This window comes from Lynx canadensis, chromosome A3 (assembly GCF_007474595.2).
Source record: "Lynx canadensis isolate LIC74 chromosome A3, mLynCan4.pri.v2, whole genome shotgun sequence".
Classification (NCBI taxonomy): Eukaryota; Metazoa; Chordata; class Mammalia; order Carnivora; family Felidae; genus Lynx; species Lynx canadensis.
Genome location: NC_044305.1, coordinates 101,564,623 through 101,591,125, shown reverse-complemented (window position 1 = coordinate 101,591,125; position 26,503 = coordinate 101,564,623). Strand labels below are relative to the sequence as shown.

Genomic DNA, 26,503 nt, shown 5'->3' with positions numbered 1-26,503 from the left:
TTGTTCAGCATTATTATTTTTATTTTCCCACTTTGTGAACTTCTACTTTACAAGTTACACTAACCCCTCTTTTACTGTGTTCTTTAGACAGCATTACATACACACTATCCCTACAGCAAACGTGGCTGAGAATGATTAATAAAAGGATCTGAGGGGCACCTGCGTGGCTCAGTCGGTTAAGCCTCCGACTTCAGCTCAGGTCACGATCTCACAGTCCGTGAGTTCGAGCCCCATGTCGGGCTCTGGGCTGATGGCTCAGAGCCTGGAGCCTGCTTCCGATTCTGTGTCTCCCTCTCTCTCTCTGACCCTCCCCCATTCATGCTCTGTCTCTGTCTCAAAAATAAATAAACGTTAAAAAAAAATTAAAAAAAAAAAAAGGATTTGATGTTCAAGCATCAAAATAGACTTTTGTAAGCTCCTAGCACATATACGCCCCTAATCCGATAAACAAGATGCGGTCTGTGTATACAATGGGATTTTACTAAGCAACAAAGAAGAATGGAATCTTGCCGTCTGTGACAGCATGGATGGACCACGAGGGTTTTATGCAATGTGAAATAAGCCAGACAGAGACTAACAAACACCATGGGATTTCATTTATATGTGACATCTAAAAAACAAAGCCCACAAACCAACCAAACAAAAGCGGAACCGACCCATGAATACAGAGAACAATCTGGTCGTTGCCACAGGGGAAGGAGACAGGAGGGAAGGGCAAAATGGCCAAATGGGAGTGGAAGGTACAGGCTTCCAATCATGGGATGAATAAGTTTCACAGAGAATATAGTCATTGATATCGTAATAGGAGTGTAGGGAAACAGACGGTAGCTACACTCGGGGTGAGCTTAGCGTTGCATATGGACTTGTCACATCTCTATGTTGTACACCAGAAACCACTAGAACATTGAGTATCAACTATACTGCAGTAAAACAACAACTACACACACACACACACACACACACACACACACACACGCATGGGCTCACACACAAAAGAACCTAATCCTAGAAGTTTTTATTTGTGTCTCAGTTCCCTTTTTCCGAGAGAAAAATGGAGTTCTTGGAATTTCAGAGTGGGTTCTGAGCATTCAAAATAACCTAAAAGAGGCAGAGCAGAGAATGTACCTCATATAGCACAGGAAGGATGCAAAATGATACAAAATTTTTTTCCCAAAAGGTAACATTTTAAGACCATTTAGCCTAAATATTATTTTTGAAGCAACAAATTTGGTACTATAATGCCAACAAAGGTTTCATGAAATAGACAATGGCATTAGTTTTTTGTTTTTTTTTTTTTAATTTTTTTTTCAACGTTTATTTATTTTTGGGACAGAGAGAGACAGAGCATGAACGGGGGAGGGGCAGAGAGAGAGGGAGACACAGAATCGGAAACAGGCTCCAGGCTCTGAGCCATCAGCCCAGAGCCTGACGCGGGGCTCGAACTCACGGACCGCGAGATCGTGACCTGGCTGAAGTCGGACGCTTAACCAACTGCGCCACCCAGGCGCCCCATACAATGGCATTAGTTTTATAGGACATGGTCTTATCTGAAAATGAATCTGAATTGTATATTCCGTTGAAAATGTATAGATCAGGACGCCTGGGTGGCACATTCGGTTAACCATCCGACTCTTGGTTGGGGCTCAGGTCATGACCTCAGGGTTCAGGAGATTGAGCCCTGCATCAGGCTCTGTGCTGACCTTTGGAGACTGCTTGGGAATCTCCCTCTCTCCCTCTCTCTCTGTCCCTCCCCTGCTCTCTCTCTCTCTCAAAATAAATAAACATTAAAAAATTTTTTTAATTAAACTCAGATTTACACAAAACTATTTGTGTGAAGAGCTAAATCATTTTTAAACATGGTTCTATAAGCATCATCAGGTCTAGATATATTAAAATTTATATTTCAAAATGATTCATCAGAAATGTATTGTAATGTTGTCATAAAGTATTCCTCAAAGTTCAAGTGACAGTTGCAACAGCAAAAAATATTCCCTATCAGAATTAAAAATGATCAAAAGACATTTGTGGTCTTGTATTTGCCAAGAAAGACTCATGTCATTTTCAATCATATATGGAAATTGAATTTGCTAAAAGTACAAATTTTGATGCCATAATAAATGAAATTGCAGAAAAACAATCCAGAAAAATCTTATAACCAGTCAAAATGTCACATTAATCAAGTATTATCACCTATTATATGTACATATTTGTTGTATTTATAAAATTATAACACACAAATATTATTTTTGCAAGTTTATCTGTAAACTTACTGCAGGTTTATTGCAATATTTGCAAGTTTATTCCCAGTATTATTTTGCAAGTTGTAACACACAAATATTATTTTTGCTAATATTTATTTGTCTTGGTTTGCTGCAGTCCTGTATGTCCTCGCTGGCCACCAGAGCCAGGAGATCAAGGGGCACATCCCCTGGATGACAGCTGTATAAACAGAGGCGCCAGACAAGTGCAGAGGCTCTTTCCAGGGCGACCCCAGGCACCTGGCGCTGGGCAGAGAGAGAATGGGGAGACAGTGCAAACAAGGGTTTCCCTGATTTCCAGCGAGGAATGCAGTCAGCCCCTAGATGTGTTCTATATTAGAAAGCCTAACCTTCGGGCAGCAGCTTTGAAGATACGAAAACAGGCTTCTCTGAGGGTAAAGCTGGCAGGTGGGCGTTTCTGTCCGCTCCCTCTGTGCTGAGCCCTGAGATCGGTTTCTTTGTTTACTGTTGTCTTGTGGGTCTTCTGCAAGCCCCGCTGGCTTCCAGATCACAGTGTTTTTGGTGGTGTGTGGGGGAAGGGGGTTTCCTCAGGTAGAAGTCTTACAAATTGGGGACCTAGACGTTGGGTCCAAACTCTTCACTCTTCAGGGAAAAGCAGGGAGTTACAAGTCCCCTCCCGATCGTATGTTACTGTATTGAGGGTGGAGTTTATGGCAAGAATGTGTCCCAGCTTTGTGCACCTGTTTCAATCTGGGTGTTTCCTGCTTAACCCCATGTGTAGGAGTCCCTCCGCTCGTTTCTGGATTTCTTGCAGTGGGAGTTGTCCCGGTGTCCCTGGGAGAAGGTGAGTTCAGGAGCCTCCTACCCCACTGTCTTGGACCAGAACTTCTTTCTCTTTGCATGTTCAAGGTAGAAGTTTGGATCATTGATATTCAATGTTTCCTCTTTTTTATTTGAGCATACGTGATGCACAATGTTATACTATTTCAGGTGTACAACATACTGATTCAACAAGTTTATACATTATGCTATGCTCAGAGCTGTCACCATACAATGCTATTACAATATCACTGACTATATGCTTTATGCTGCAAAAATATTAAATAAGTAAGTATAAGTAAATAAACATTTCCTGTTTCTGAATACAGGAATTTAGTGCTATTAATTTCCTTCTAGGTATTGTTTAACAACATCCCACAAATTTTGATATGCTGTGCTTTTCTCATCATTTAGGGATACTTAGTATTATCTAATACTCACTTACCATTATTACAATTTATGATTTTACACATAAGTGATATAGAAAGGTATTGCTTCATATTTGAGGATTTTCTGAATAATTTATTGTAACTGCTTCTAACTTAATTATTTTGTTGCCAAAGAACATTTTCTGTCTGCTCTCCACACTTTTACGTTTACTTAGTTTTTCATCTTGGTGCACGCTCCATGCACTCTACACCAGGATACACATTTTTCCACTTGTGCTAGACCGTTCTTTAGCAATGATTTTAAGTTGGTTGGTAATGTTGCTTACATCTTCTCTTCCCTAATAGTTTTAGTCTTGTTCTATCATGAGCTGAAAGAAGTGTGTTAGATATTTGACTACTTTTATGGAAATTGGCAAATACTACAAACCAGAATTTTACTTTTCTGGAGATCTGGTTGTCAGGCATTCACGAGCACAATAATGGTACAATGTAGGCTATAATTGTTTCGTAATCATTCTCTTTTTTCTGTTTCTACCACTGCTTTCTCATTGTTGGTGGCCCTGGGTCCTCTATCACATATAGTGACTCAAAATGATGCATAGAGCTGTCTGAATCACATGCTTTCTGGCAGCCTTCCCTTAGATTCAGGCACCTCTTGCCAAGGAAAGTGAAAATCGCTCAGAGGGGACACTCGTATTCAGGCCTTGTGCCTAGAAAAGACGCCAGGGACAGCCAGGCCTTAATTAGACCAAACCAAAGGGTCCACAGTCCAGGATACTACCCCACCTGCTATCAATGAGTTTTATCATCTCAGGAGAGGAAGTAGGAAGAGTATACCAGGCACGGTATTGTAAGAAATTTGTCTGGGTGACTCAGTGGGTTAAGGGCCCAACTCTTGGTTTCCGCTCAGGTCATGACCTCCTGGTTCATGAGTTCGAGCACCGAGCCTGCTTGGGATGCTCTCTCTCTCTCACGCTCTCTCTGCCCCTCCCCTACTCACTCTCTCTCTCAAAATAGATAAATAAACTTAAAAAAAAAAAAAAAAAGAAGAAGGGCATCTCCAAAGCATTGTATGTTTAAGCAGGACGATGATCCTGGAGCTCCAGTGAGCCCAGATGATTTGTCAATGTAATTGAACACAATAATGAGTTACAGAAAAAACTAATTCAATCATATGGATAAATGATCGGAAGATAGCTGATAAACTTTCACATATATTTCTAATTTTTAATTACGAAGTCTCTTAGTATACTAGGAATAGCAAGAGTTAGAATGCACATACCTTTTCAAACGGACTCATTTATGAAAATAAAGAGAAGATGCTCCGGATGAGAACTCTGGAGCTGTATCAGGCAAAAAAGAAGACACAATTACCTCAGCCATGATTATGCAAAGAGAGAAAGTTAATACACAAAATGAGAAAAAGGTAATATACGAAATAAATTCACCTCCACACTAAAGAATGATAGCGTCCATGGAAATAGGTGCTAGGAGGCTGTGAGCCTGCTTCACTGTGCAGGGCTCCAGAGGCAGAGCCCAGGCTTCCTCCAAACACGTCAGCTGTCTCCCTTCTTCTTTTCCCCCATAGCTCATAGTATCTATTCTAGGGAACGTATCGAACCAGAACTGGTATTTCACACCCATCTCCAGAAGATGGTTTTACTATGTTCATATTAAAGCTTAAAACTTAGAATGGCCATCTAACTTTTCTTCTCATTCTTGGAAGGTGCATCCTTGAAAGTGGGTGATGGATGGGCACTGAGGAGGGCACTTGTTGGGATGTGCACTGGGTGTTGTGTCTAAGCGATGAATCACGGGAATCTACCCCCAAAACCAAGAGCACACCATATACATTGTATGTGAGCCAGCTTGACAAGAAATTATATTAAAAAAAAAAAAAAAAAAGGTGCCTCCTCGCTTCCAGTTACAAACTCTTAAACCTTGTGGACAAAAGAGGATCAGAAAAATTAGAGATGCTTTCTTCTTACAAACACGCTGGAGGAGCTCCTCTGGGACTGGATGTGAATCCTGCGTCCCATGAGAAACCCCAGTTGGCACTGGGTCCTACAGGGGCCCTGGTTCTGCGGCCGCAGCCAGACCCGCCCAACCCCTCACTGATTTGCATGTTTCCCCCAGAGAATCCACATTTCTGCTCTTCAGGATCCCCATAAATAGGCTGCTCAGTGATTCGGGGCAAAAAAAGAACGTGAGGCAGGCCCTGGATTGAACATGGGGGTCCTGACCCGGCTCCTCTGCCTTCTGCTGGCCTGCCTCCCAGGTGAGGAGGGCGGCGCAGGGGACATCCCCGAGATGGTGGCCGTTCTCTCCTCCTGACTGGGGGGTCTCCCCAGGGCTCCGTGGATCTCTGACCCGGGGTCTCCCCTCCCCTCGGAGACCCAGGTGCTCTCAGCTTAGGAGACCGGGACGCCAGAACCTTCTGGGAGGAAAGGGAGTGGGATCTCGTAAACAATGGTGACTCTGTGTTTTGTTTCCTTGCCAGCTGCCGGCGGGACCGCTGAGTTGACCCAGTCTCCCACCCATCTCTCTGTGTCCCTGAGAGACAGCGTGTCCCTCATCTGCAGGGCCAATGAGAGCGTTAGTGATTACTTAAGCTGGTATCAGCAGAAACCAGGCCAGCCTCCCAAGCTTATCATCTATGATGCCGATGACCTAGAGTCTGGCGTCTCAGACCGCTTCTCTGGGATTCAGTCTGGCACAGAATTCATCCTCAAAATCAGCACAGTCGAGGCTGATGACGCCGCCGCTTATTACTGCCAGCAGGGTTATGTGCTTCCTCCCACGGTGCTGCAGCCCCGAACATAAACCCTCCTCCCGGGCTGGGGCTGCTCCTGTGGCGACGGTTGTCAGGTGGCCGGGGTTCCAGCAGCTGCACTGTGCCCTGCGGTCTGTTGGTCGGGGCGGGGCGTGCTCTGGGGAAGGGCTTGCGGGGCTCAAGGGTGATGGCCTGCAAGGGACTTTGTCCTTCCAAAGCTTTCTTTCTTGATACCTCCAAACCCTCAAACCTTCAATTAATCTAATATTGAGATCTCTAGGGGAGCCTGCAAAGAAATTTGTCCATGGTCCATGGTCTTAGAATCCCATCTCTGAGATCCACTCTGAGAACTAGGGGCGGGGGCGGGGAGGGGAAGGGAGCCTATATCCAAGAAAATGCTACTACCACTACTAAACAGCAATAACTACACAGTCTATTGCCATTTGCCAAAGTCTCGAAGACCTGCTACGCATTCAACGATGCACTAAGGCCTTACCCATCTCGAGTAATCAGTCGCACAATAATCCTCTAGAGATGAGAAATCAGAGGGGCTCAGGGCTCAGGGCTCAGGTACCAGTGCTTGTAGGGAAGAAGATGGAAAAAACAATCTGATCCTTGAGTCTGTAATGCCTACTCATTGGTGAATTCATTCATTTAAAAAATAAAGTGCATTTGCTGTGTATAACATGAGTTTAAAGCATACACCTGGATGAATGTGACCATATGCATCCCCCCTTGCACGAGGACTCAGACAGAGACGGTCTCCAGCGTCACACTCTTCCCTCATGCTCCGTCCGGTCAATTCCATGCTCCGTTCCCCCCCCCCCCCCCCCCCCCCCCCCCCCGCCACCAGAGGCCACCACCACCTTTCTGTTTCCTAACCGTGTAGAGCAGACTTTCCCTGTTCTTGTACTTCATACAAATGGAATCATAAGGTATGTCCTTTCTGGTGCCTTGCTTCGTTGGCCCCAACACGTTCTTTGAACTTCCTCTATGTTGTCAGCGGGGCAGTAACTTGTTCCTTCTCACTGCAGAATAGTCTGTTGTTACAAGAATACGTCACGACGGCTGCATTTTTCAATGAATGAATTGTTTCAGATTTCAATGGGTTATCAATACAGTTGTGAAGAACACTCTTTCAAAGTCTGGTGGATTTATGCACTCACTTCCCATGGGTGTGTTCCTAGGCATGGAAGCGCTGAGTCACAGCGTTAGCCTAAGGTTGGTTTTGGTAGATACTATGAAACAACTTTCTGAAATGGGGAACGTCTTTACGCTCCACCGACCATGTATAACATTTCCACTTGCTGTAGATCCTTTCCCAATAGTTGCTATTGTCAGACTTTTTATTGTATCCATATTGGTGGATCCTGAAGGAGTATTGTTAAAATTTACATCTCCTTGATGACTAATGATTTTAAGTAACTTACCATATTTACTACTGAGTTGCTATTTAGACAGTTTGTTTCTTGGGCAGTGCCTGTTCTAGTCAGACACACACATAGTTGGGTCTTTTTTGGAGAGTACTTTGTATTCTGAAAATGAATCTTTTGTCAGAAATGTGCATGAGAATATCTTCTCTCATCTTACGGTTTCTCTATTTACTTCCTTAATGATACATTTGAAAAGCAATTATTAACTCTAATGAGACCTAATCTTTTTTCATTTCTTTCTCCTGCCATTTGGTGTGGGGGCAGGTGGGTCTGTGTAACAGATCTGATGTCTATTTTGCTCCCTCTTGTTAGTAAGCGACTTCATGTGTGGCTCAGAACGTCTGAAATTTGCTTGCGCTGTTTTCTGGTCATCAGATTGAGGGGAGGTAGCTTATCCTCACCAACATACCTCTCGGTGCCTATGGATATAACCACAAATGATAATAATTTCTTAGTTGTGCACGCCTGGATTGACATTGGTCCATTTACCCAGGGGATATTGGCATGAGATGCCTCCAATGACATGTGTTCACTGATTTAATGGGAATGGACAGAGAGGCGGGCCTGTGGTGAGCTGCTTAGATTCCCCCTTCATGATAAAGGATTCCTGCAGGTGCTGTGAGGGCTTCCTGCAGGCCACCCTCCATTGTTCACCCTCCGAGGAGATCACCTTGGCTGAAGAAGACCGCCTAGCCCAAGGTAACACTTCTTTTCCAGGAAAGACAATAACTACTCGATGCAAGGGTACAAAGGCCCAGCCCTCTTACGCCAATCCAAATCAATTCTGTAGAGCCACTGCCTCTCTAGACCTCCCTATGGCGTTGGCCATGGCTTTTCTCGAGACTCACAGCTCAATTTCTCTCTGTCCAATCCTGCTTCCTGTCTCTCCAGGGATGCTCATCTCAAGAACACTCTTTAATAAACAGTCTAAACTCTCTCAGAGTTGGTTTCTCAGGGAATCTTGGGATTCCTATGGGGAATGGATTTCCCATTGTCGCCCTGTGACAAATGGAATCAGGGAGCAGCACAGGCCAGGTTGTAGTGATAACCTTCACAGGGAACTTGTGTATAATTACCAAAAGGGACAGCAGGTGCCGAGTGACGTCAGAAATAGGGATCTGTAGCAGTGACTAATCGACCATGGGTTACTAGGGATTAAATTGATGTGTAGACCCTTGGAGAATTTCATGCATATGACTGGAAAACTCTAGGTCAGGTGAGCTGAAGCCCGCACTCACATCTTCTGACTCAGTCCCTGGATCTAAGGCAGTTCATGTGCCAGAGAGCACTGCTTGAAGCTGAGGCCACATCCTCTTGAGAAACGACCCTGAAATTTAGCCACAGATGTTTGGAGAACATTTGCTTCAATATTTTCTGAGAGGAACTCAGGGCAATTACCTCAAAGCAAATGTGAACTAGAGAAAGGAAAATACCCACATTTTCCCAGCCATGTAAGGTCTCCAAGTTTGTCTAATATTTAAGTGTCAATATGAATTTTCATAAAAGCCAGTTGGTTATCAGAGGGACACCTGGGTGGCTCAGGTGGTTAAGTGTTGACTTCGGCTCAGGTCATAATCTCACGGTCCATGAGCTTGGGCCCTGCATCGGGCTCTGTGCTGACAGCTCGGAGCCTGGAGCCTGATTCGGATTGTCTCCCTCCCTCCCTGCCCCTCTCCTGCTCGCGCTCTGTCTCTCTCTCTTAAAATTAAGTAAAAACTTTTAAAAAATTATAAAAAATATTACATCTTCATAAGAAACTGATTTGCCTGGGGTGCCTGGGTTGCTCTGATGGTTGAGTGTCCAACTCTTGATCTCAGGTCAGGTCATGATTCTAAGTTGTGGGATTGAGCCCCTGCCCAGCTCCATGCTGAGCATGAAGGCTGCTTGGGATTCTCTCTCCCGTTCTCTTTTTCTCTTTCCCTTTTTCTTCCTCTCTCTCTCTCTCCCTCCCTCCCTCCCTTCCTTCCTCCCTCCCTCCCCACCTTCTCCCCCACTCATGCACTCTCTCTCTCTCCAAAAAAATAATAATTCAAAAAAAAGAAAGAAACTGATTTTTTGTCATTCTCTCCAAGCATGATGCTTTCAGTGTATCTTTCTTATTTTCTTCCCTAAACGGACATCAGGGCAGACACAATACTCACACAGTCTCCAACAACTTTTTTTAGTTAGTTTGTTTGTTTATTTTTGAAAGAGAGAGAGAGTACAAGTGGAGGGGAGGGCAGAAAGAGAGAGAGAGAGAGAGAGAGAATATCCCAAGCAGGCTTCATGCTCAGCATGGAGCTGGACACAGGGCTCAATCGACCTGAGCCGAAATCAAGAATCAGACGCTTCACCGACTGAGCCACCCAGGTGCCCCGTGGTCTCCCACGTTTGTCAATGGCTCCAGGAAACAGAGTCACCATCAACGGCAAAGCCGGCCGAGCCAAAACATTGATGATGACGTACACGGGCATCAACACAAACCAAGACAAGCTCCTACACTTATTCTTAAATGTGTTTCCACTCTTATCTCTGGGATTTCATCCTGGTTCAGTGGCAGTGGGTGTAGAACAGACTTATCCTGAGAGCTGATAAGGTGAAATCTGAAGATGCTGCATATTATTTCTGTCAACGAGATGATCACGCACCTCTCACGGTGATATACTCTGTTACAAAAACCTCCGAAGCCATCAGTGGGACGGCCTTGGCTGCCAGTGAGAATGTTCAGTATGTGGAACTCTGTGACCCATTGGTACCTGCAAAGTTCCGGTATGCGAATGCACATTCGCCTCCTTTCTCTGTTTGCCAGGCTGGACCTGACACACTTGATAAGGGAGAGACTATTACAACTTTCCACGACATTGTCCAGCTGAGCCGATGATCTCGTGTTGAAGCAGAGACAAATTCACGTGGCTGTGTCCCTGTCTTCTGCCACACCTATCGTTTCCACCCCCCAAGAAGTCAAAGGCACCAATGGATCCAGGTTAGGTTCCGAATTGCGGCAGTGAATGCAATCTTCCCTCTCTCTCTAAGCACACTCACACTCATCCACACGCCCATTTAAACTCTTCCCTAACGGGCGCCTGGGTTGCCAGTGGGTTGAGCGTCCAGCTTCCGCTCAGGTCATGATCTCATAGTTGGTGAGTTTGAGCCCCACATCACACTCTCTGCTGTCAGTGCAGAGCCTGCTTCAGATCTTCTGTCTCCCTCTCTCTGCCCCTTACCTCTCTCTCTCTCTCTCTCTCTCTCCTGGTTTGCTCTTGCTATGATGACCACTAGAATGTCAATTATTATTATTTCTTAGATCTTTGTTCCTTTTGGAAACAGTTCAGTTCCATAATTCCAAGATTGAACAGCTATCCCCTACATCCTCCCCAAATACTATCATCTGCTGACTTTGGGCTTAACGCCTTTGTGCCGCTGCCTAAATTTCATCTGAAATCCCAAATACTTTTCCAAACCTGAAGGCTACATACATAAACATCAAAGAGATTACCTTAAATTTGTGAACTCCGAGTACCTGGGAGCCACAGATCTGTGTACCTTCTCCCTCTAGCATGGGGACAATGCTATTTCATCGAGTATCGGTTGCTTAAAGGCACTTCGCTTGGATCTGATGAGAAAGCAATAATGGCACCAAAGTAATACCCATGTGTTGACCCCATCATTCCCAGCCTATGGCGGCTTTCATGCTATCGTATCATTACAGGCCACTACCAGGAAAAGCTTCGCGTGTGACTATAAAAGCTTGTGGCTCCTCATGGAGCTCATGGACGCTCAACCGACCGAGCCACCCAGGCGCCCCAGTTAGGGAAGAGTTTAAATGAGCGTGTGACTAAGTGTGAGTGTGCTTCGAGAGAGAGGGGAGATTGCGTTTACTGCTGGACTTTATACTGCTGAAGTTACACCCGACTCTGCGACTGTTTACTGAGTACTCAGCTTAGTAGTTCATAACCACCAAACAAGGAAAGCAGTGGCGGCAACAATACTGCCAAGGAAGGAACTCGTTAGATGATAACGATGATTTCGTTTATGTTCGTGGTGTGCTGAAGGCCAGCAAGAGCCACTGTACCCAGTAATGATGTGCTCCATAATAAGCTCCAAAGTAAAAGCACATTCCTAAATTAACCACCATTCAATGGGGCTGAAATCCTGGAGGCCAACAGTAGAGGGATGATCTCATGAGGGACGATCTCACGATTCGTGAGTTTGAGCCCTGCATCGGGCTTTGCACTGACAGTATGGAGCCTGCTTGGGATTCTCATTCATTCTCTCTCTCTCTCTCTCTCTCTCTCTCTCTCTCTCTCTCTCTCCCTCCCCCACTCGCATGCTCCTGCACATGCTCTCTCTCTCAAAATAAATGAAACTTGGGGCCCCTGGGTGGCTCAGTCTGATGAGCGACCAACTTTAGCTCAGGTCATGATCTCATGGTTCACCAGTTCAAGCCCCATGTTGGGCTCTGTGCTAGCAGCTCAGAGCCTAGAGCCTGCTTTGGATTCTGTGTTTCCCTCTCTCTCTGCCCCTCCCCTGCTCATTCTCTCTCTCTCTCTCAAAAATAAACATTAAAAAAATTTTTAATAAAACTTTCCAAAAAAAAAAAAAAGAAAGAAAGAAATGTTTCCTTTTTTTTTTTTTTTTTTTTTTAAAGAGCAGAAACCAAAAAACCCAAGTTGGGATCTCATTTTCTCTGACAGCTCTTTTCTACAGTAATTTCTCATCCTCTTCTGAAGACATTCATTGATAACAGCAGTCAACACAATATAAAGGTGACATAAATATTAATTTCTACCCTTGAGGAGTAAGTAGAAACATTGGTGTTTGTCAGTTTTTAGAAATGACTTAAGCCTCTCTTGCCTAAAGTAATCTCTCTTCCTCTTTCTGGAATTAACATCAATAAGACCAATAAATAGTATGGTTCATCTCAAAGGTGGTATATATATAAACTGTACATATATCTATATACATATATACAAATACACATGTCAGGGTGGGGATTATGAAGTATTTAGATCAAAAGAAAACTACCAATTTTTGTGAGTCTGTGCTCCCGTATACATGTGCTCACACAGGGGACACATAAATGCATTTCTACCTCAGGGGAATGCATAGGAAACCTTGGTTAGTGTTTCTTTATATAGATTCATTTAGTGTATGCCTGCAAGCTGTCTCCTCACTGAATCACTGCCTTGCACCATATATGCAACCACCAGTGGTTTCTGATGAGAGGTAGCTATTAAAGTAGATAGCACAGATGAGGTTGTTTATGTGGGCAAGTGTATGCATCTGTCGGACATCCCCTGGGTCTCCCACACTGTTACTACAGTAGCATTATACGAATAGCAGCCAGGGGCACCTGGGTGGCCCAGTCGGTTAAGCATCCGACTTTGGCTCAGGTCATGATCTTGGGGTCTGTGAGTTTGAGCCCTGCATTGGGCTCTGTGCTGACAGCTCAGAGGCCGGAGTCTGTTTCAGATCTGTATCTCCCTCTCTTTCTGCCCCTCCCCTGCTCACGTTCTCTCTCTCTCTCTCTCTCTCTCTCTCAAAAATAAAAACATTTGTGGGGGTGCCTGGGTGGCTCAGTTGGTTAAGCGTCCAACTTCAGCTCAGGTCATGATCTCACAGTTCGTGGGTTCAAGCCTCGCGTTGGGCTCTGTGCTGACAGCTCAGAGCCTGGAGCCTGCTTTGGAATCTGTGTCTCCCTCTCTGTCTTCCCCTCCCCACTCATGCTCTGTCTCTCTGTCTTAAAAGTAAATAAAACATTAAAAAATGTTTTTAATAAAAATAAAAATAAAAACGTTTTTAAAAAATTAAAAAAAAAAGAATAGCATCTAGCTAGCTACCTATCCACCTAATCTACTGCACCTCATTACTAAGGATAGTAAAAAATGCCCAGAGGGGACACTTGTATTCTAGTCTTATGCTTAAAGAAACACTGGAGACAGACAGCCAGATCTTGATTAGACCAAACCAAAGGGTCCATAGTCCATGAATGTTACCCCACTCGCTATCACTGGATTTTATCATCTCAGAAGGAGGCATGAAAAATAAACCAGACATAATATTATAAGAAATTCGTTAGTCTGGACATTTTGTAACATCATAATTTTCTGTCTAACTCTGTCAGATACTACAGGAGTTAGGATTTAATCAAGTATTCCAAAAATAATTTCAATATGACATTCATAATAGGAGAAGAAGAAGAGGCATTGGTTTTCATTCATTAATCCTTCATAGGTGAACACATCATTCCAATCAAATAACACAAAAGATCCAGGACCTGTGTTCTGCCTGCCCCCAATCATATTCCTTTAATGGGAAGGATTCTGTGCAGTCAATTACACCCATTTGTATTTAATTACAAATAATTAAAAAATAATAATAATTTAAAAAAATAATCTACCCCCAAATTAATGCTCTAACACTGTTGGTGGGAATACAAATGGGCACAACCACTATGGAAAACAGTATGTAGTTTCCTCAAAAAAAGATTAAAAATCCAAATACTATATGGTCCAATAATTCCACAAATAAATTCTATTTATTCCAAAGAAACAAAAACTAATTTTAAAAGATATATACACCCCTATGTTTACTGCAGCATTATTTACAATAGCCAAGATAGGCAAAAAACCTAAATGTCCATTGATAGATGAATGAATAAGGAAGATGTAGAGTGTGTGTGTGTGTGTGTGTGTGTGTGTGTGTGTGTGTGTGTATGCAGCTTTCATGCTCTAGCCAGCAGGAGCCCAAAGACACCGAAGGCATCATGGCCACAGTAAGTTTGCCCAACATTTCTCCATGTGCCCCTTCTCACCTGGAACCCAGAACTGCAGGATGAAGATCAGGGGAGCCCCGGACCCCGTCTCTGACAGCTGGACTACAGGCTGCTCCTCAAGGGCCCTGACCAGCTCTGCCTTTAAGGATGCCGAGAGCAGCCTGGAGCTTTGTCTACTGACACAACATGCAAATCAGCTCAGAAGACCTTGAGGTTGTGCTCAAGGGGGACACCTGCTCTCACAGCACCCTGTGGGACTTGGGGTCACCAGAAATTTCCAAGTGGAGCTCAAGCATGTCCCAAGGGACTTTGTGACCAGTTTCCTGAATCTCTATCTTCTAGTCTGTCTGAGAAACAGACCCTGTGTGGGAGTGACCTGCGGCTGTCTTAACGTTAGGATAGAAGTTGTTTCTCTTAATCCCTACAATTAAAACTTCATATAAGCACAATGATGTATTTCAAGTTGTGATTATTATCAGGAAGAGGAAGCTGTGGGATTATAAAAGATGGAAACAGGGGGGCCTTGTTCAGATGGGGAGGGGAAGTCCGCTCCACTGAGTAGATGGCCTTGAAACCAAGTCCTGAAATGTCATGAGGACCTGGAAGGGTGGGAGGGGTGAGCATGGAAGCTTGGTGAAGGCTAGAGACCTACACTAATCAGTGAACTTGCCTCCGTTGGGTAAGACTGGGGCTCTCCAGTTGCTCAGTCCTGAAAACCAATGTCATGTCCCCCCCAAGCCCTCACAGATGGACGGGTCACTCCTACTCAGAGTGGAGAACAACCAGTCCCCAACTTCCCGTTCACCCTGTATCTAACATTAATGTGTCATGTACAGGCACTGGGACCAAGCACGGAAGAAAAACCCATGTGAACTCAAGCTCACAGGTCAAGAGGACAGGCTTTACCTACCACCTAAATGCTTTCTCTCCCATGGGCTAATTCTTTGTCTTCTGCAAGATGCCCTCCCAAGTACCTTCCCCCAAACAGGAGCGGGCTCAACCACACGTGATTCATCATCTCCTAACCCATAATTCTAGTTGCTTGTCATCTGTCAGGGGTTGGGCCAGGCGAGGGCAGGCAGCCCAGGGGAGGGGCTGGAAGGCAGCAGCACAGGGGCCACCACAAGCCTTGACTCTGGTAGCTCCACCTCTCTACCTTCGTCCTCCGTGGGGATTTGCATCAACCTCGGCCCAAATGCCTCTGCCACAGGTCCGGCCCTGTAGCCAGATGCTGATAAATGGGTCTTTTCCAGGGACAGGGTCTGAGCAGCCTGGGGAAGGTGAGAGGTAGCAAGGTGGTGCCACCATCCCAGACCCTCGGGCCCCTGCTCCTGCATTCCAGGTGAAAGAACGTCCCCAAGTGGAGAGTTCCCTCGGGGCAGGTCCTTGTGCTCCTGAAGAAGAGTGGTTGTTGGTTTTTTCTTTTATTTATTTACTTAGAGAGACCGAGTATGTGCTCAAAAGTGGGAGAGAGGGAGAGTGGGAGAGAGAATGCCTAGCAGGTTCCACGCTGTCAGCACGGAGCCTGACATGGGGCTCGATCTCATGAGCCGTGAGATCATGACCTGAGCCGAGATCAAGAGTTGGACGCTTAACCAACTGAGCCACCAGGACTTGATCCTTTAAAACCTTCTCCCAACTCACACCCTCTGAACCGCTGACATGCTCCGTAGCCTCGGTCTCTTCTAAAAGCTCCCTCAGCTTTTGTGCTTCCTCGGCAGACGTCTCAGGAGCTCCTATTGCCCCCTTCATTTGCCACTTCTAGACCTCCTACCCAAAAAGTGAAAACACAGTCTTTGAAATCAATATAGGTAGACTATGTCACCCAGTATCACTCCTTAGTGCACACAAACACCAGGCCCAAAGTCTGTCTTCACTTCTGCGGTGTTTTAGTTCCTGGCTCATAGACCCTGTCACGTGCCTGCTGGTTTCAATACATTTGTGTATGAGCCTTCCATTATCCTGCTCTCTCAGTTGTTTGACTGATTCTCCTCCAATTGGCTCTTCCCCACCCAATCTTGATCACTCACTCTCATGGCCCCACCTCAGACACATCGTTAGAAAACAACAGCAGCTTCTCCATCATTAAAATGTTAAGCATCTCAGGCTTGCCCACTTCTAAGGGCTCTGCAGCTCACTCCACCTGGCATGGCCATAGCCAATAATTTCTCGTTTTCATTAGACTGAGACCTGACATCTCTAGGAAAACATATGTTTTCTTTCCATGGAAAATTCGGCGTGTCTGTGGTGTACCTCTCCGGGTTATCAGATCCTACCCCTATTCATTGTCTTTGAGCTATCCTGCAACTCTTTATAAACTGTTGGTAACTGATAGATGCATGATTCTGTCCTGTCTAGTAGTAATTTCATTGACTTCTTACCTCACCTTGGAAAACCAGTTTGCCTCCACTTTTCCTTTGACCCAGTTAGAACATCTTCGTAGTTCCACATTCATCATGTGAGTAAAATAATTTAACATGCGTTCATTAATATTGTATCTCCGTGAGAGTCATAATTTTACTGTTCTCTGAAAATTATCTTTTAACATATCTATTGACCTTTCTACATTTTCTCTATCCCTACGTCCCTCATATTCTCATTTCCCTCTTTACTCAGCTTAAATTCCACGATCCTTCTTTATAACGACTCCCTTATACACAAGAACTTCCTCAGCCTTCCATTCTTTCACTTTGTGCAACAAAATCCCACATGCCTGCTGGAGAAAAACACACAGCAATTCTGACTTCTGCCAACTTCAGATTCATGACCAATCACTTCCTGAGGGCCCTTAATCCTGCCCCACAATCATATCTCATTTCCCTGATCTATTCGGTCTCCACTCTTTCTCTTTCCTTCTTTCTTCAAGTCCTAACAGCTCCTCCCCCATCCTTAAAGCCAAATACCCCATTTCCTATTTCCTAGGTCAAGAGAGGGGATCCGAGGAGAACATCCATGGGCTGCCCGTCCATCTTCTGACCCGCTGGTTTGGGTGTTGCCACACTCCGCCTTTCTTCCCAGCACTGTGGGGAGGCAGACAGCCCTCCCATCTGAGGCCACTCCCTCAGAACCCACATCCCTTGCCTCCTCAACTGAATTGCTTGGCACTTCTCCTTCTTTCCTGAATTATCAGCATTCTCCCCTCTCTGGCATCATTCCCATCAGTATGTGAACATCTTTTAAAAAACTCTCTGGGGGGCGCCTAGGTGGCACAGTCGGTTAAGCATCTGACTTCGGCTCAGGTCATGATCTCACAGTTCGTGAGTTCGAGCCCCGCGTCAGGCTCTGTGCTGACAGCTCGGAGCCTGGAGCCTGCTTCACATTCTGTGTCTCCCTCTCTCTCTGCCCCTTCCTTGCTCATGCTCTGTCTCTCTCTGCCTCAAAAATAAATAAACATTAAAAAACAAAAAACAAAAAAAACCTCTCTGACATCACATCTCCCTCCAGTTATGGCCTATTTCACTCTTCTCCTTCACTATAAAGCTCACTGACGGAGCTATCTACAGCCGCCGTCCCCAAATGTTCTACCCTCATTCTTGCCCGAGCTTTCTACATTCAAGTTCTTACTTCCACCATCTCATCAAAACTTCTCAAGGTCCCCAGTGACCTCCATATTGCCAAGTCCAATGGCCGCATGCCAGTCCTCGTCTCGCTAGACCCATCAGCAGCATTTAACACACTGACAACACCTTCCTCTTTGATATGCCTTTTGCTCTGGACTCCAGAGCATTGCACCATCTTGCTGGGCCTCTGATCTAGGCAACGCTCACGCCATTGCTTATCATATTCCAAGCTCCGGTCCGATTCTCTCCCTGAACTCTAGACTTGTATATCCAATGGATACTTGACAGCTGCATGTGGAGATCTAATATGCATCTCAAACTTAAAATGTCCAACACCAAATTCCTGATCTCCTTCCCCAAATCCACTCTCCCACAGTCTTCTCTATTGGAACAGATGGCAACACCCTCCTACTAGTACTCAGAGAAAAACTCTGGAGTCACCCTGAGAGCTCTCTTTCTCTCACACTCCCTGTCAAAACATCAGCATATTGTTATCTCTGTCTTCAAAATATACCACTTCTCACCTCCTCCACTGCCACTGCCACAGACCTGAGCTGTCATCCTCTCCAGCTTGGAAGATCTCAATGGCCTCCCAACTGTTATCTTTCCAGTCTTGCCTCCCAGAGAGATCCTGTTAAACTATGTACCAAAGTATGCCCTGCTCTATTCAAAACTCTCCCACTTACCACATCATTCAAAATAAAAGCCAAATCCTTAGAGGAGCCTACAAAGACCTGTATCAGGTGGCCTCCTTGTGATTTCTTGGATCTCATTTCTAGTCCTCTCCCCCTTGTACACTCCACTTTGGCAACATTGGTTTCCTTCTACTTCCCCAACATGCTGATCACATTCCTGCCTCGGAAATGTGCTGTTTCCTCTACTTAGAACCAACTACAACTCTACTGTCTGGAGTATTCCTATGGTTCCTTTCCTCACCACATTGAAACATTGATTAAGTTACACCTTCTCAGTGCAGCCTTCTATGACCGTCTATAGTAGATTGACTGCAAATACAGATCCCCCACTCTCTACCCCTCCCTCAACCCATGCTTTTTGCAGTATAACTTTGCAGCTCCTCCTATCAAGAGCTGGGGTCTATTCACCTTCTTCTTCAACAGGATCAACTGTATCGACCTTTAGAACGCATCAGACAGGGAATTGTGTCAGCACTAAGGTTAGGCATCAAGATGCCTCGTGTACTTTTACTTCCTCACTTCAGACCCTGCCACCTGCCACAGAAAGTTGGGATTAATCTGCCGCATGATGAGAGACATGACGCCCAGTCGCCCAGACAGCCCCAGCTGATAGCCAACCACGGCAATGTGAAAGACAGGAAAGAAATGTGAGCCTTTCTATAACCGGAGCACCTAGTTGACCTGTCAGCTAACCTTAAACACACGAGCAAGCCAGCCAAGACCTATCGGGATCAATCAGGCCTGGCCCATAGCAACAGAACTACTCAGCCAACCAGTAAACATGCCGGTAATAAAAATGCTACCATTTTAAGTCACTACATTTTGGGGGTGATTTATTACACGAGAATAGCTAACCGATACATCATCTGATTTTAAATTTCTACTCGCTCTTACCCCAGCAAGCTTTGATCCCCTTCATTTTTCTTTATAGCACTTCCAAAACAACATAGTAAGTGTTCACTGATGCAGGTTATTTATTGTCTGTCTCCCCTGGCTGGGGTGAAAGCAAATATCTCTGCTCTTGACACATAGTAAGCACTCAGAAAACATACCTGGGGGAGGGGGCACCTGGGGGGCTCAGTTGGTTAAGTGTCCGACTTCAGCTCAGATCATGATCTCACAGTTCTTGTGTTCGAGCCCCAGGTCGGGTTCCGTGCTGACAGCTCAGAGCCCGGAGCCTGCTTCGGATTCTGTGTCTCACTCTCTCTCTCTGCCCCTCCCCCATTCACACTCTGATTCTCCCCCAAAAACAAACATTAAAAAAAAAAAATTTTTTTTAAAATAAAACACATCTGGAATGAATTATATGGATTCCTTAATATGGGTACTTTAACAATATTTCTAATCATTATGAGAAGCTGTTCTGTAGGTAAGAGTGTTCAGAGCACCCTGATCAGGTTTGTTGTGGTCTTTTCCTGAACCCATGTATCTCAGAAGGAGGTAAAGAAATCATACTTAAAAGGCTTGGGATTTTTTCTGTTTTTACAATGAAATGGGCATGTCAATTAAATGTTTTCCAAGGGACTCAGGTTATGCAACACTTAGAGCCATGATTTCCTTCAGTCACAAGGTTAGACCTGAATGCCTAAGGGATGCCTTTAAAGAAAGAGGTGACAAATGACGAGAACGAGGTGCTGAGGAACACTAGCTCATATTTCTAGAGTGACGGGGTGAAAGAATTAGAGAATTGCCTTTGTGAGAAAGAGCACACCTGGAAGACACGGAGAGGAGAGAGAAGGGAGGTACGGAAGGAGACAGAGCAGAAACAAACGTCAGGGCCATTGCTCAGGAAAGCTGGAAAATACGGTCCACGGAAGGAAAAAGTGAGAGAGGGATGCTACCGTCCACGTAGGAGGTTCTGAATGGGAGAGGTCAAAGGTTTAATATTGGGAAGGTCCTGAGTCGGAAGGTGATTGTGGGTGAAGAAAGGAGACCAAGAGAATAAGGAAATAAAAGAGAAATGTTCCAGAGTCAAGGAGGCACAGGGAAGAGAGAATTCATCCATCAGGGTGTAAAATCCACCGGACCCTTCCCCAAAGGGTAGAGACAACCTTACTGGGTCAATTATGCCGTCCGTCTGTGAAAAACGCACAGGTTCCTGCGACACAAAAACTCCTGACAGCTTCTCTGAGACATCTTTATGGCATTTGTCTTCACTAATCTCCCCACAAAAGGGATCCAGAAAAAGCCAACCCCCTCAATTTTCCCCTGGGCCCTGAACAACTCTCCAAGGAATAAGTCGGGAGAGGTGGCTTCTCAGGCAGATACAGGAATGTGCATGTTCAGGGCCGAGCAGGGAGGAAGCAGCAGGTGCAGCCAAGCCTCCCTGACCCTCGGCCCCAGGAGAAGAGGTTTGTGTGCGAGGCTGAAGCACTGTGGGAGGAGAGCTAGAATACTGCTGACAGTAGTAACTCGCCACGTCTTCAGCCTGGAGGTTGCTGATGGTGAGGGTGAAATCCGTCCCGGACCCACTGCCACTGAATCGGTCGGGGACTCCAGATGCCCGTGTGGAAGCTGAGTAGATGAGCAGCTTAGGATGCTGCCCTGGTTTCTGCTGGTACCAGGCTAAGTAGCTGCTAACACTCTGACTGGCCCTGCAGTTCATGGTGACCTGCTGACCTGGAGACCCAGCCAGGGAGCCTGGAGACTGCGTCATCGTGATCGCCCCACAGGCACCTGCAAGCACGAGTAGATAATGATGATACATACGCACTTTATCGTGACACTGAAATACGTCGTCTGAAAAGCGTTGTACCTGTCAGTGCATAATTGGGTCTATTTTGGAAATCGCCAGTATTTCTCATTATACCTTAAAAAAATGTTTTTAACTCTAAACTGATACTACTCCAAAAGGATTGTGGCAAATTTTAAATTTCTCACCTGAGACCCACAGCAACAAGGATATGAGGACCTGCCTCTGGGTCACCATCGTGCTGTCCCTGCCTGCCCGATGCAGCTGAGCTCACATGGCAAAGGCCCCTTTTATCAAACCTGAGCAGCTGGTCTGGGCCTGGAGGGGCCTATGCAAAGCAGCTGGTGAGTTAAGAAGCAAACTGCATGAGCAGTGGGTTATGAAAGTATCCAATGTAAATCTAAAGAGCCAAAAATATCACCAAAAATATAGTTGTAGGACTAGAGACACAGAAGTCAACTTAGAAGCTCTTAGAACAACTCAGAAGTTCTAAAATGACAAACTGCTACAAGATCTAATGATGAGTTTCTATTTTATTTTATTTTTTAAATTTTAATGCTTATTTACTTTTGAGAGAAAGGGAGAGACAGTGTGTGAGCTGGGGAGGGTCAGAGAGAGAGGGAGACACAGAATCCAAAGCAGGTTCCAGGCTCTGAGCTGTCAGCACAGAGCCCGATGTGGGGCTTGAACTAGTGAACCGCAAGATCATGACCTGAGCCAAAGCCAAACGCCAAACCAACTGAGCCACCCAGGCGCCCTGAGCTTCTATTTTAAATTCAAGAATGTTTTTAAATGGGTTGAGTTTCCAGAAATGATGAGCTAGGCTCTTCATATCAATAATCCTGGTAAAATTATAAAATATGCTGGGAAACGAAGGAAGGAAGGAACGAAGGAAGGAAGGAAGGAGGGAGGGAAGGAGAGAGGGAGGAAGAGAGGAAGGAAGGGAGGGAGGGAAGGAGAGAGGGAGGAAGAGAGGAAGGGAGGGAGGGAGGTAGGGAGGGAGGGAAGAAGGGAGGAAGGGAGGCAGGTAGAGAGGGAGGAAGGAAGGGAGGGAGGGAGAAAGGAATGGAAGGCACAAGAAGGAAATGGAGAACTTTGGGCTCAACTTTTTATAAAATCTCTGACCAAAGATATTGGGACTCTAAAGCCATTTTTATGCTGCAGATCTGTAAGAATGCCACAAACCCCTGAGCTCGGTTTTGGGGCTGTACAAAGGGCCAGAGAGATGGGAAGACAGGATCAGAACTTACTCACGTAAGGAGAAAAGCAGGACCCTAATTTGAGCTAAGGGAAGTCTGAATCCTGAATTTTAGTTATTCTATTTTTTCAATTCAGTATTTCCATTTTGTGTTAAATTAGCGAATTAATGAAATCTAGGTTCTTTCAAGAAAATTTAGTTCCAGGGTGCCTGGGTGGCTCAGTCAGTTGAGCATCTGACTTTGGCTCAGATCATGATGCTGCAGTTCATGAGTTCCAGCCCCATATCTGTCTCCAGCCCCACAGTGGGCTTGCTGCTGTCAGCACAGAGCCTGCTTTGGATCCTCTCTCCTCCTCTCTCTCTGCCCCTACCAGGTTCCCACTCTGTCTGTCTCTCTGTCTCTGTCTCTCTTTCAAAAATAAATAAACATTGAAAAGGAAAGGAAAGGAAAGGAAAGGAAAGGAAAGGAAAGGAAAGGAAAGGAAAAAGAGAAAAGAAAAGAAAAGAAAAGAAAAGAAAAGAAAAGAAAAGAAAAGAAAAGAAAAGAAAAGAAAAGAAAAGAAAAATTTAGTTCCATCCAATGGTTTCAGAAGTCAGCTCAGGGTTGCCTGTTCCTGGTCCTGCTGTTGATTCTCCAGCAGAGGGAAGAGTGGGGGTGGGGGGTGTGCAATTCCCTTAAGAAACTGAGTGTGTATCCCCATAAGGACGGCATAGGTTTCTGTGGCTTCAGGTATCCAGCTACTGAAACTCTTCCAATCTTGTCTCTGAGTACGGCAGATGCCTGGTGCTCACTCCGTGAGGTGGTCCGTTGGCTGTTCTGTGGGCATCCACGTGGCCTCTGCACTGCTCCTTGACGTGAGAAATTTCCTAAGACCCAGCTATACTCTGTATCAAGTAGATCCAAGCTGGGGATCCATACCTCACCCTGACAAAGGGTCAATTCTCCCATCATTCAGCCCCCCAATCCGCCCCTAGCGATGGTTGATTTTACGTGTCAACTTAGCTAGGCTATGGTGCCCAGTTGTTTGGTTAATTGCCAGTTTAGATGTGGTCCTGAAGGTAGCTTTTTTTTTTTCAATATATGAAATTTATTGTCAAATTGGTTTCCATCCAACACCCAGTGCTCATCCCAAAAGGTGCCCTCCTCAATGCCCATCACCCACCCTCCCCTCCCTCCCACCCCCCATCAACCCTCAGTTTGTTCTCAGTTTTTAAGAGTCTCTTATGCTTTGGCTCTCTCCCACTCTAACCTCTTTTTTTTTTCTTCCCCTCCCCCATGGGTTCCTGTTAAGTTTCTCAGGATCCACATAAGAGTGAAAACATATGGTTATCTGTCTGTCTCAGTATGGCTTATTTCACTTAGCACCACACTCTCCAGTTCCATCCATGTTGCTACAAAGGGTCGTATTTCATTCTTTCTCATTGAAGGTAGCTTTTGGTGTGATTAACATTTAAATTAGTAGACCTTGCATAACACAGATCACTCTCCGTAATGAGGGTGGGGGCCTCATCCAATCAGTTGAAGGCTCTAAGAAGCAAGACTGAAGTTTCCCAAAGGAGAAGTGATTCTGCCTTAAGATGCAACATAGAAACTCAGCCTGAGTTTCCTGCCTACAGATTTCCAACTCAAGGCTGCAAGATCAACACTGACCTGAATTTCCAGGCTGCCAGCCTGCTCTACAGATTCTGGACTCACCAACCCCCACACTCTCAATTCTCAAAATCTCTCTCTCCATGGATATCTTATTGGTTCCGTTTCTCTGGAGAACCCTGACTGATAACACTCTTCACATCCCTCAGGTCCCACCTGTAAGAATGCCAGGCATAGCATTCGTTCCTGCCTCCCCACTGCTCTTTCCATAGACCATTCTTATTCCTTCTCTTACTTGACAAAGCTCTCACGGGGTAGGACTCATCTGCTGGGCTGTATATATGGGAAATCCAGGCAAGACAGTGTGGGACATGTCTGTACTCTCCAATTCTCTCCCCCTGGGGGGAAAAATTTTAAGGGAAAATCCAATTGTATTTCTTTTCTTTTAAGTTTATTTATTTATTTTGAGAGAGAGCACAAGCCGGGGAGGGGCAGAGAGAGAGAGAGAGAGAGAGAGAGAGGGAGAGGGAGAATACCAAGCAGGCTCCACACTGTCAGTATAGAGCCTGATGGGGGGCTCAAACTCAGGAATCCTGAGATCATGACCTGAGCCTAAGTCAGATGCTTAACCTACTGAGCCACCCAGGTGCCCCCTGATGTTCTGGAATTACAAGCTTTATGACTGCCTCTCACACTCGCTGACCACACCTAGTGGCAGAATAAACAAAATGGGTATCTTCTAGGATTCTGAGGACTTACCCTAAAGCTTTCTGAGGAAACATTCCTTCGGTTCTTTTTTTTTTTATTTCTTTTAAACCTTCAGAGAAATTTTGCATTCTTTCCCACGATTGGTCCATTTGCGTTTTACTATAAAATATTCTCATCACAAATGTTATACCTCTGAAAATCCCTGTCACCCTAGCTTGAGACACAACGCCCAAGAAAGGGCACAGAATCAAATTCTCTCAAGTATACTACAGCCACAAATTAAACAGTCCCCACTGATACTTCTGTAAGTGGGGCTGACCACTGAAAATCAATATACACTAAGAAACAGAGCTGGAGGTAGAGAAACAGAAAGAGGGGACAGGGGTGGACCAAATGTTTATACAGGGGTAGTAAGTTTACAGGGGGTTTTATTTTACTATCCTATCTAAATTCTCAGTAAGACTTATACATCACTTATTTTAAAAATAATTTAAGATTGCTCTATACCTGCTTTTTTTTCTCTCTCTTCAAATATTTCCATGACTTTTTGTCTAAAAACAATAAAATCTGACCTGGCTTGTAATAGTTTTGTTACCCAGAAACCTCAATCATCCCGTTAGACCTATGTAGGTTTGTTGGCTTATACAACACTGCCATCTACTGGCATAACTTCACAACTGCACCCTGACTAGTGTGTGGTGAGTCGCTCTAGGAAATGTGACACTGTTTCTTTTTATTTTCATTTTTATTTTAAAAAAAAATTTTTTTTCAACATTTATTTATTTTTGGGACAGAGAGAGACAGCATGAACGGGGGAGGGGCAGAGAGAGAGGGAGACACAGAATCGGAAACAGGCTCCAGGCTCTGAGCCATCAGCCCAGAGCCTGACGCGGGGCTCGAACTCCCGGACCGCGAGATCGTGACCTGGCTGAAGTCGGACGCTCAACCGACTGCGCCACCCAGGCGCCCCATTATTTTCATTTTTAATGTTTACAGCAATGGCCAATCATATACAAAGATAGATCATATACATGTCCACACATGTGCGCGCACACACACACACACACACACACACACACTGGAGTATTTTGAAGCTGATCCGTTAAGAATTTTAGTACATTGCTCACCGAAAAGGACTTTAAAAAAATTAAGTGCTATGCTACTATGGTACATAATTCTCTAATATTATCTAATTCCCAGTTTTTATTCAAACCACCTTGATCATCTCTACACACTGTTGTTTCAGTAAGTTTGTTTGAATCATGGTCCAGGTCCAGGTAAATGTATGGTTAATTAAGTTTTACCAAAACCTCAAAAAAAAAAAAAAAAACCCCTCTATTTTACAAAACCTGTCCAGGAAATAGTAAAGGAGTGTGGACCACCATTATTTAGAAATATAAATCATGTCACGGGACGAGGATAGCCTTGAGACCAAAATCTTTACCCCTCCCTCTACCCATGCTTTTTGCAATATAACTTTGCAGCTCTTTCCAGTTTTAAAAACTGTTTGGTATCCTGAGTCCTACAGCAGCCGACATGCTGAAGAAAGACACATACGTTCATGTTGCTCAGGGTCATTTTTCATTCTTTCACTGGATTTCAGAAAGTGCATTAAAAATGCCCCGTCAGACTTGGACCAGATGGCAACTGTGCAGAGAATTTTCCTGGTCTG

General features: G+C 44.9%; 1 gene segment (V, D, J or C); it reads left to right on the top strand.

Moving 5' to 3' along the window:
• Positions 1 to 26,503, top strand: part of LOC115510818 — a 41,018-nt gene that overhangs the window by 1,214 nt on the left and 13,301 nt on the right.